Consider the following 12,351-nt stretch of genomic DNA (forward strand, 5'->3'; position numbering starts at 1 on the left):
TCACGGGTTCGTGTACAGCTACTTCTTACTTTGACTTGCCTACATCTCATGCTTTCCTTAGAGACAGGAAGTACCCAGGGTGCTGATGGTCTATCCTCATACAATTTAATTTACCAGTATTTGAATACAGTGTAACTATCAGAGCAGTTGTCTTCATGTATCCCACTGGGAGAAATAGTCATACATTTTTCTGCAGGAATATTAACACGTTTGATTTCAGAGTGCTGCCACCACCTGCTGAGGGGGTCCTATGAGCTACGGAAGAGGCACTTGTTAACTTTCTAAAGCATGCATAACTCAATTCCAAGCTCCAGTCCTTGGAGTCCTGGCTCCAAGGACTTCAGATAAGAAATTGTGTATCGACATTCAACTGTGGAAATCCTGGGAATTTAATCAGAGTGAGTGCCAAGATGTCACTATATATCAACGACATCTGGAATCAGACCAAATTAGACAGCTGCACTCCTAATTCACAGAAGCCCCTTCGAAAGCAACAAAAGCCACGTGGTATTTCCCTGTTTCCCAGGGTGGAGACTCAATTATGTTGCTGGGAGGCTGGGTTGATTTCAAACCCACAGTCGAAAATGTTAGGATTTTTCGTAGTTCAGTCCAACTGCCAAGTGGCATTTATGCCTGAAATGGGGCCGAGTATGAACTTACGACACAAAACAAATTCCATAAATCAGCTAAACAGAATAACGTTGACCCAATGAGGGGAAAGAATTACAACCTCGGAAATGTCTTTTTTTGCCATGGGTGGGGACAGTTTCCAATGTGCCAACAAATTCAATTTGTGTTGTCTTCATCTTACTCAGGCCATTTTCTGGTTTGCTCTGGAGGTTGTTACTGTCTTCATTATATTCTAAGAATACTGTAATTTTCAAAGGGTCAGTTGGTCATTTGATACTTCAAGAAATGGAAGGCTCTCAGGATCACGTAATTGTTTTCACTCATATGTTACAGAAAGAAAACATCTCCATTTGCAAAACTGCATACTGGAGATGCAATTAATATCTCCCAGAACCTATTCTGTGTGCTATCCTAGTAAAACCTTTAACTATGGAATCAAGCACAGGGAGGTCCTGTTTAATAACCTGGACGATCTTGGGTGAACGATTTTGCCCCTGAGTCTCAAATCAACTGAGCCATTCTCCCCATGGAAGCCACATCTTCTTTGTACTTCCCATTGTCCAAAAGGCTGTGTGTAGCAGCAGACAGAAGGGGGATCTCACTAAATGTTTGCTGCATTTATGTCTTCAATTAGTTGTACGACAAGTTCTGAAGGTTTCTCCTGGGGAACTAGCAAGAGTCTTGGGGAATTCAGAAGTTTCACGAAGAACTGGAAATGAAGAGGGAGTCCTTGGTGTTCCAGTGGTTAGGACTCTGAGCTTCCACTACCGAGGCGCAGGTTCGATCCCTGGCGGGGGCACTAAGATCCCACAAGCTTCGAGGCGTGGCCAAAAGAAAAAAAAAAGAACTGGAAATAAAGAGCTGTGGGAAACTATTATAATTATCAACCTCTATAAAAACTGTAAATGTGAAAACAAATTGAGTAAGATATACAGCTTGACTACGGTTGCCAGCAACCCCTGGTGTTTCTGGGCTTGTAGACCTGCCACTGTAAGTTCTGCCTGCATCAGCACGTGGAGTTCTCGCCGTGTATCTTCCCATCATTCTCCCTCCGCAAGGCTCTATGAGTCTCTTTATAATGACACAGCCGCACTGGATCAGGGGCCCACCTGACTCCTGTGGGACCTCACCTTTACTATGTACATCCTCAGTGACCCTACTTCCAAATAAGGTCGCATTCCAAGGTTCTGCCAATAACTGATTGGCAGCAGGGGTTGGGGAGAGGGTGTCACTCTTCAACCCAGAACAAGCAGCCTTCTCCAACAATGGATGGGTACCCCCAGTGTACCCACCTCCTAGAATACAGGGAGGGAGAAATGGAGGAAAGCTAGAGCTGATCAAGAACTCACCCACCTTTCTCCTATCTGCAGGTTGTCCCAAATTTCCTCATTTCTACCCTGTCTTAAACCAGCATCCGTAAAGCAACCCCAGGACGCTTACACATTCCACAGGCATTCACTGTTGTTCAAAGCACTTTCCTACCCATCCCACCTGTAACAGGCTGTGTTTGTGAAAAGACGATTTCCCCTGGTTACAGGTAAAAGGACCTGGGCGGGGGGGGGGGGGTCAAAGTTCTGAGCTAACGCTAGATTCCATTTCCAAGTCTAGTCAGATACATTGGTTCAAAAGCTATGACGGACACCTGCTGGTAGCGGCAAGTTATAGTCACTCCACGATAAGGAACATCCATCCTCTGGGGTTCAGGGGGAGCCCAGCTCCAGGCACTTTAGGGCACATTATTAACACAGAGCCAACACCTAAAGCACACACCTGTACACTAGCTTCACGCCGCTTCTCTTCCTCTAGATTCTGAAGGACTCTCGCACCCACTGTGGGATGAACTGCTTCATGAAAGACACTACAAGACGGCCATTGATTTTGGATGGATCAAGCCTATATGGCAAAATGCTGACAACTACTGAATCTATCATCATCATCTGTAAACCCATCAACTACTGAATCTATCATCATTATCCGTAAACCCTTCCACTGTGGAATCTGTGATCATCTGTAAACCTTTCAACTATGGAATCTATGATTGTCTGTAAACCCTTCAATTATCGACTATCATCAACTGTATACCCTTCAATTATTGAATCTAGGATCATCTGTAAGCCCTTCAATTACTGAATCTATGGTCAATGACGAAGGATATGAACATGATCATTCGTTCACGTGAGATTTAAGTGGGGGGAAAATTTGTAACAAAAAGTTGGGTAGAGCCTTAGGAAACAGAAACAAAGTATAAACTATAACCTTTTTCTAAAAGGCCATCCACATGAAGAACCTAGGGGTAAGACAGGAATAAAGACACAGACCTACTGGAGAATGGACTTGAGGATATGGGGAGGGGGAAGGGTGAGCTGTGACAGGGCGAGAGAGAGTCATGGACATATATACACTAACAAACGTAAGGTAGATAGCTAGTGGGAAGCAGCCGCATGGCACAGGGAGATCAGCTCGGTGCTTTGTGACCGCCTGGAGGGGTGGGATAGGGAGGGTGGGAGGGAGGGAGGCGCAAGAGGGAAGAGATATGGGAACATATGTATAGCTGATTCACTTTGTTATAAAGCAGAAACTAACACACCATTGTAAAGCAATTATACCCCAATAAAGATGTTAAAAAAAAAAAAAAAGGCCATCCACATAGCACCAACTCATGGGACAAACAAACTGCATCTCGGCCATGACGACGAGGTTCCTGAAACCGCCTTGGACTTGCAAGGCCAGCAGTAAGTCAATAAACAGCCTGAATGTACCATGATGTCGGGGTGTGCTCGCGTTTTGCCAGGTGTCTGACGGTGATGTCAGGTGGTGGGCCGGGCACTCCACCAACGGCTGATGGCCACACGTCACACACCTGTATCCTTACACTTCAGTGGGCTTTGCAGCGTCCCGTCCTTGCTCAGGACACGTCCTTGGGGTGTTTATGTCAACACCTCATGGAAGGTCACGGTTCTCTAAAGCAGCATCCCTCATATTCCTCAGCCTTAACCGTTCTTGGCATGACCTCACCTTATTAACTGGCATTTTCACGATGACCGCTTCATCGTGAAATGGGGCTTCACTTTACCTTGGGACCCGGCAGCTGGCAGACCAGTCTTCATAGTCTTAACATTTTATGCTAACCGTGATAACTTACTGAACTGATGTGTGTAGAATTTTCAAAGCATCGATGGCCAACACCGCTTCTGTTTTTCTGTCTGCCCACGGACTTGAGTCCCACACCCTTGGGTCGGCAGATATAATGGCCGTGCCAACTAAACCATGAAGCGTTCCTCAGTGGATGCTACCGCTGCCTTTCTCTACAGAGATGGGCTTGAGTTACGGCATTGAGAAGCAGGCCATGAGCGAGAAGCACCAGCTTTGGGCTTTCCTTGCCGGTCACGGGCTGTGCGGCTGCACCCCGCAAGCTCTGTCGCTACCCAGCTGCGAGACGGAAGAAAGAGCGACAGCGGCACCGATGGTTTACTGGACGGGGGAACTTAGACGTCAGAAGCGAAGGGTCCTGGAGCAACACCCCCGCTGTGTACAGCACAGAACACACAGGACATGGCAAGAATCTCCGCAAGCAGCGGGGGAGAAGGAGGCTACCATTTATAGAGGGAATAAACATGAAGTGGGCTCATCCATTACCAGGGAAACCAGGAGCCCACAGCCCCTCAGGTTAACAATCATCACGAGGGCAGATGTCTCCCTTTAATAAACCAACAGGGGGGGCAGCTCTGGCCTAAGGGGCAGGGGCCAAGCACGGTCCTGTGAGTAGGGTGTAGGCAAAGCAGGGACTGGTCAAGCAGGGGACGTACAGGGAACAAGAGAACAGCCATACTGAGTGGCCTGACCATATATAGGCTGATAAGTGGCATCTGACTCAGGAGGACGGACAGTCTGTCAACTTCTGAGCGTGGATTTAAAGACGAGATTTAGAGGCAGATTCATGATTACTTGCTTTCAGTGTAAAATTATTCATCTAGGGTAGCTGGGGGGATTTATGGAACATGCCAGCTCCCTTAGGGGAAGACTTTGATGAATGACCTAGGACTTGATTACCACCCCCTACCCCAAAGTGCAGTCACATTCATTAAAGTAACCCCTGGTTTTGGTTTTACAGCTCGGGATAGCTGATCTCAAATTGTAGCCTGGGAACTCTGCAGAATATGGGTGTTTTGGCTCAAACCAAAGGGCCGGACTCTATAGAGTCCAGGAATTAAAATCCAAAGGGCCTCAATCTACAGGTGAGACGATGGAGCCCCGTGAAAGGTGAGTGCCTGACCCACGGGCACACAGGAAGGCAGCTGACACTGCAGCAGACTCCCAGGGCTCCTCCCAGACCCCGTTTTGGCTCCCCACGTGGCACCACCAGCCTTCCCCACAGGGGGAATATTCCTACCCGTTGACATGTGGCCAACTGTAGCAGCAGAGGGCAACTCGTATCGGGTGCCGGCGTTCACCAGGAAAAGACTTTAACAAGTGTGAACAATGCCGTTTCCTGGTGTTTCACCCCCCGGTTGGTTTTAGAAACCAAAGAGGTCACAACACCATTCAGACAGATCTAGTGAACAGAGAGAAAACCGGAGGTCAAGGACTGGAGAAAGCTAACTATGACCTTCTCGAGAAGTCGGTCAAGAAAGCGGAAAGTTTTGTCTCAAGAGAATAAGGGCAGAGGCAACAGCCGGAGGAAGACTGATGAACTGGGGTCACGGAACCACGTGATGCCCCCGTGGCACTCGGCACTCGTAGGGAGCGTGCACAGTAGGAGAGGCTGCTGGGAGCTGCAATTCCCTTCTCTGTGCCGACAGCAAATCAGCTCTTTCCCCAAATTAAGCTCAGCTTAGAAGCGCTACATCACTGAACAGAATTACTGCCTCTCAGCGTTGAAGCTCTCGTAGGTATAAAAAAATGGAAAGGGCAAAACTTTATTTTTTTGCTAATGCCCCACGATAATGAACATTCTGATTCTGTATAAGTGTTCTATGTCGACAGAAGGAATGTGTTTACTGCACCGTAACCCTCCATCTCTCTCTGATCTATCAGATGTCCCTGAACTGTCCCCAAGTACAGTGACCTGAGGAAAAAAGTTTCCGCTGTGTAAAATCAATGCGGGATGAGGCGGCAGGAAAAGTTAATGTTCACACTACTTGTTAGGGGACACATAAATGTTATTACTTCCGTAATAATTTCATTTTAGCAAGCAACACAATTGGCTATTAATGAGCTGAACGCAGAAATAGCTAAGGGATATGCCCACAGAAAACTAGCCGGCCTCCCTGCAATGGAATGTTTACAGAGGCGACGTGAAAGGTGAGGCTCACTGAGTGAAATGGAAACAGATTTTGGAAGCATCCGAAGGCCAAAAGCAAGAGTTTCTTCCAAAGTCAGACTAGGTAGGTTTTCAAAGAAAACGGAGACACATTGTGAGCAAATTACTCTCACAGAGGCAAAATGGGTAGATGTTGATCGAATGAAGTTTGGCAGAAAATGAGACCAGGGAGGAGGTGAATCCAGTAATCCAGGTCACGAGTCTTCCAACTGGGGCTCACCGACTCCTAGGAAGACACAAAGACTTGCGGGGGCATGGGTATGTGGGGAAGGGATGCACCCTAAGGGAATCTGTTGACAGAGTTTCAACTTCCATTTATGCTCTGCTCCAAAAACGTGCTGCCTGGGTTTCCACCCTCACCTTCTTCCCCTTGGTACAAAAGGCATCGCTGGCATCCTGGCTCTTACCATGGAGATCACCCCAGGATATAAAATCCTTTCAGGTGCTTCAGGGACAATGTGAAATCTTGGTATCAATGGGGTATTGGCCAAAGGGCCAAGGGTGAGTCCTTTGCGACTAGATTGGTCACGGAGTTGCCAGGAAACATGGAAATGGTTCTAAAGTGGCAATACAACATCCACTTTCAAGGAACATTCTGGATGGAATGGAGATGAATTAAAGAACAAAGAACCACCCAAGATGGCGGCCACCATAAAAAGGGCAGGTGCAGAAGACATCAATGTGGCTTTGAGGAGATTAAACAGGAGATTAAAAAAACAAAAAAATTTGCACAGAATATAAGTAGAGTCACAGAGCTGAAGGAAGAAATAGAAGTGAAGAAAGAAACAACTCCAAAAGTTCGAAGATGCTTGTGAGTACATCATGCTTGCAGACGATGACCGCTTAGTGATACCTCATCAGATTGGTCTCCCTGTGTTTTCAACAGTCACTCTCAAGAAGAAACAGGAGAAATGTTAGAAGAAGCAAAGGAAAATCTGCAAGAAATTGACGCCTTAGAATCCAGAGTGGAGTCATTTCAGTGGGAGTTGGCAGATTTGAAAGTTCAGTTATGCAGAACTGGGGAGAAAAGTAAACCTTGAAGCTCATGAAAGTTAAACACCTAATAATACTTTAAAAATGTGTTTAATAAACATGAATACTGTTTCTAAGAAAAAGAACAAAGAACCAGGTAAGTACAGAATTTGAGGGTGAGTGGAGAAGCAAGATAGGAAGGTGGAAAGACAATTGTGAACTTTCGCCACAGACAGGGCTATAGTGCCCAAACGCCCCCCCCCCCTTATTGGACGCATCCAAATAGTGCATTGCGGTGAAACTCCTAAGATGAGCATCGGCAGATGGTGGCCATGGAGTCAGAGAGGTACTTCAGAAACTAAGCCAGCCAGGTGGATGACTAACTGGATAAGGGAATGGGGGGATGGACATGAATGCTTCCAGCACATGGACTGAAGGTACAGCGATTTGGAAAAGAGCAGCTAAAGGTTGAATTTTGCACATGCCTAGTTTGGAAAATATTTGTAGCTCATGTCACAGGAAAAAGACAATAAAATATTATCGCCATTGTCAATTACTAAGGGCTACTAATGCGCTAGGCATTCTCCTAATACCGTGACTATATATTACCTATGATCCTGATACTGTAAATATGTATCATCTATGTTAACCTAAATTATCTATCTTCTATTATTCCTTCCCATTTTACAGAAGGGGAAACTGACATTTACAGAAGTTTTTACCAGCTCAGCTTGTATGTAGAAAAGGTGGGATTGAGATATAGGTTTTGTATCTGGAACGGTGCCTACCATCACTCACGATACCAGTACTGTCTCCCCGGATACTAGAATGAGGGGAGAAAGCAGAGCACAGGATAGGGAATTAGGAAACAGGACTAAGGGTGACATTTGATGCCACGGCTGTGGGTGAGATTGCCCAGCGAGGGGAAACAGAAGAAAAGAAGGGCATAAGACACAAGCGTGAGTAAACTGAAACTTCCAGGGGCAGAGGTGGGGAAAAGAACCAGAGAACGCAGCTCAGAAAGAGCATGCTGAAAGGTATGCAAAGAGCCAGAAGTGGGAATCATCGAAAGGAAGAGATACTGGAACTGGCAGTAAGACGGTCAAAGGTGACCTTGGGAAAGAAGATCCAGGAGACGCCAAGCCAGTTAGATAGAGGTGGAGATGAAAGTCTGTGACGTGGACCTGAGGGGATAAAGAGGATTGATTAAGAAGGTGGCTTTGGGAAGCCAGAAGGGATCACTGAGGCAGCCTAAAATCTAAGGCAAGTCTAAGGATTAAAGGGAGAGAGGTGAGTCCAATTTGTCAACAGCCATTGGCTGGCCAGTCAATTAGTTAGTTTGCTTGTTTGTGTAGACTTTTCAGAGTTTCAGAGGTAGCAAAGTTTCCCGCTACCCATGAGAGTCTGTGAGGCTGTGATCCTGGGGGATCCCAGGAGGGGGTTGGATTTAAAATGCCGGGGAATGCAAAAGGGGTCTCAGCTCGTGTGAGGAGATCAAACAACAAGCAATCCCGAAGGCACAGCCCAGGATATGAGTCAACATTGTGCAGTGGATCAGGTGAGCATTTCCACGTGATGGTCTCCAAGAAACGTACCAGCACCATGTGGAGTCAGACACATAAAGCGAATAGGGCCGATTCCAGGTGGGGCTCCGTGACATCCGCCGGTACGGCTTCAGAACTTTGAAAATACAGGTGCTGTTTAAATGGATTTTTACCTTTCTAAGGATTAGATCTGATGCAGTGGGCATGCTGTCCCATCCAAGGGCATGGAAATTGCCCAGGTAGACTTGGGAACTAGAGCACCAGGTGAGTATTTTGAGGAGTTTGTTTGGGGTTTTTGGTCTTCCTGACATGATGCAGATCTGAAGCCATTCATTTCATGATTCTCTGCCCTTCCCCAACCTCCCGAATACTCCCTTTCAAAGTCTGGGTTCATTAGAGGGAAACCCTATTTTGCTAGGCCGATTTCTTGCTTTCTCCCTCCTCCGCTGGACCCTTTACGGATTTGTGATTGCAATGGCAGACATTCATGTCTGAGTCCATTTTAATGCTTGAGTCATTCCTTTTTCAGAGTCCCTGGCGAGGAGATATTATCTATTTTTATCTGAACGACTCTAAACCCCAGGGCACGCGTTGGCCATTCACTATTATAGATTGTAAAAGAGGTCACTTCCTTCTGAGGATTTCTATCACTTCGCTTCACCAACCAATTCTTCCTGGTTTATCACAGTCAATTTCAGAGCAATATTTTATCTGTGGGATAAAGTTTCCAGAAAGAAGAGAGTTTATCAGATATTAAGCTTTTAGCTGGGCAGTACTTCCAGCCGATGTCCAGGAGCTAAAGTCCCAGATCACCAGTAGATCAGGCTTCTGTGCCGGTTTCATTATCTATAGGTAAGAACTCATTATTCACTGCCTGGGCCAGGCCTGGGAGTCTACTGTATAATTGCAAATTATCTCACTTGGTATCTTCTCTCTTTTGAAAATCCTTACCAAATAATACCCTAGCATGCTTCCATGTCCAGATTTCAAGTTTTGATTTTATTTACAACTGTGTAATTTGCCCATATTCAGTGCATTTCCCTTACTCCTACAATTAGCTGTGCCTTTTGAAATAACTGTACATTTGTTCAAATGAGAGCAGTCTGAGATAGACAAGTAATGATCATCTCATTGACAGACAATGACTTGTTTATAAGGGAAATCAGTCTTAAGGACCTAAGTATTGGTCCATATACCTTTCCTTTGGAAATGACCATAATTTCAAGCAGTTAGGAGAAAAGAGTGAAAATGGCAGAAGAAGGTCAGACGATTTAGTGTAAAGGCAGACAAAAGACAAGCATTCCAAGCAGTGAGGGGCATGGAGATGGAGAGAACACATAAGTTTTATTTCCTCTTGCTTGAGCGATTAGTTCTGGGACCTTGTAAGACAAGGATTATAGGGTCATGGAGCAGAATGATATGATCTGATGATTGGCAACATCCCCGAGAGCAATAATCACAGGGTTCCAAGAAATATGATGAAATTGAGAAAAATCTGACTTCTTAAAGACATCTTCAGGCCCGGGGTGGGAGTGGGGATGAAAAGAATCAGGCGTGAAGGATCTCACTGGAGTGATGAAAACGTTCTAAAACGGATTTACGGTGATGATCGCACAACTTGGTAATTTAACGCAAACCACTGACTGGTGCAAGTGGGTGAATTTCAAAATACGTAAAATAAGCCTCAAAACATTTGTAAACAGGCGTTACATCACTTAAATAAAAATAACACAGACTGAATTAAAAATGTATGTATGTAAATTGAGAACAGAGTGCCCTTGTGTGCCACTGTAAATTGAATAAGGTGGTTGGGCTTTTACATGTTTTATGCTTTTTCTCTCTTTCTGCTAGATGTGAACGTGTGTGTGTGTGACTGACTTGTCTCCTGATGTTCCTGGCAGGGACACGTCCGCTTGGGAGGACCTTCCCCAGCGTCTGTCTGAGGCAGCCCACCAGGATGCGGAACCAGCACGGCAGAGAGAAGCTAAGGTCTCAGGAAAGGTCAACAATGTGTGGGTAGAAACAAGACAGAAAAGCAAACGGGGTTTGACCCACAGAGTAAACTGTGTAATGGGATGGAGTGTGGGGAATGGCCCAGGGCAGTGGCTCAGGGCCAGAGTTACCAACAACTGGGTTCTTGAGGCTTCTAGACTCTGCACGTGGTGCAGGCATGGTGGCTCAAAGGTACACGGGGTTCTGGGGGGCAAGCACGATGCTTTTCATTGCCTCTGTTTTAAATGAGTACCCGATACTCTTAGGCTTCACGGATCGTCCAAAGTAATGATTTTTAGTAAGATCTCCAAAGACAGCAGTATCTTCAAGATTATTTCCATGGAATTGTCCAAGTTTTTAATTCAAGGCATCTTTTTATCATTGAAAGGCTGCCAAGGGTGGATGCTAATTCTTTCCAATCAAATTTACTTAAATTCAATGATTACTGTATAATATACGGAAAACAGACAGTGAGCCCTATTTGTTAAACATATTTTTATGAACGTAGCAACGGCATATCCGTTTTGGTTTTCAACTACATGGAGACAAATTCATTTCATGAATTTTTGTTCTTCCAGAATCCCAGGAAGAAGCAGCACTGAGCATCTTTGCAGGAAAAGCAGAAGTGTTTCCTGCAAGAGATGATGATGAAGCTGAGAATGTAGTTAATTATGTGCTGCAGGGAAAATTCTCCTGGGACAGCACGGATGCAATAGGGGACTCCAGGTTTGGTGAAGAAGGAAATCCTAAAAGTCTTACTGAAAAACAAAGTCTATGAATAAAAGTGACTAACTGTGGGAAGCATTCCAAGCAACTTGGTAAATAACCAACTGTTACATTGGTAGGAAAATATAAAAGGGCCACAGAAAGGATCCCCCAATATCCCTGCTATGCAGTTATCACAAGTCAAAATGACACTAGTCTTTCTAATTTCGCTCACTATTGGAACCAAGAAAAAATAATCATACTCAAAGTACAACTTTGTGCACAAGGTTCATTCAGCTTAAAAGATGCAGAAGTGAAAAAAATCACAGAAACAGACATTCCATTTGAAAACTTCAGTGGCAGCTATGCTCAAAGGTAGCTGGGAATGTATGGCATTCATGTAATTCTTTAAAGAAGGCCATCTGGAGTCACCATATTGATTCTTCCAATGGCTCTAATGGAATATATAATTAGGTGCCACGTATACTGCACACACACCATCGTACCCTAGGAGGCTTCATGTCCTAATGAATGCTTGGGCAGTGGCCAGGAGCACTTTTTTTTGCTGCAAATAAGTTGTAAGTAGTCACTCAGCCGCTTTCACACCGCTGTGTTTGATAAAATCCCTAATCTCGTAATGTGTCCACTGGACACAACTGTATGTGTTGAGGGTGAGGAAATGGGGTTGGAAGAGAGATGGAAATTGGTGCAGTCAACACAGAGAGAAAGGCTCCTGATCTAACTGGAATTTGAATCTTCATAAGGTGATGGGCCATTGGTTCCACCCCCTGGACCTCAGGACACCCAGTTCTGTCCCCAGACCAAGGCAGGCTTGGATGGGGGTAATAACACTTTGTGGGTGGAGAGGAGAGGGAGGCGCAGGTGAGAGGTAGGTGACGTGTGATGGAGAACAGGCAGGTGGAGGGAGGGTTCCAGAAGACCCTGTTTACTCCCGGCTCCGTGGCCCATTTCAAGTTGGGGAGCAGATTCAACTCAACAACTCAGAGACTTCTGGGATCCCTGCCACCACCTGGAACACCAGCAGCCCCGCCCGACGGCAACTCCCAACAGGACCAGGAATCGCCCCTACGGAATTTCAAGCCCATCTCCAGCCACCAGGACAGGTTTGATGGCCTCTCGGGACCCACGGGCCTCCTTTCGTGACCTTGGAACCATGTGACCCTGTGT

At 45.7% G+C, this 12,351-nt stretch overlaps 1 protein-coding gene and 1 pseudogene across 1 annotated transcript in view; one reads left to right on the plus strand and one right to left on the minus strand.

Moving 5' to 3' along the window:
• Positions 1-12,351, minus strand: part of STS (steroid sulfatase) — a 178,856-nt gene that overhangs the window by 134,049 nt on the left and 32,456 nt on the right. The window lies entirely within an intron of this gene.
• LOC132513931 (prefoldin subunit 4-like) lies at positions 6,590-7,006 on the plus strand (annotated as a pseudogene).

This window comes from Lagenorhynchus albirostris, chromosome X, assembly GCF_949774975.1.
Source record: "Lagenorhynchus albirostris chromosome X, mLagAlb1.1, whole genome shotgun sequence".
NCBI lineage: Eukaryota > Metazoa > Chordata > Mammalia > Artiodactyla > Delphinidae > Lagenorhynchus > Lagenorhynchus albirostris.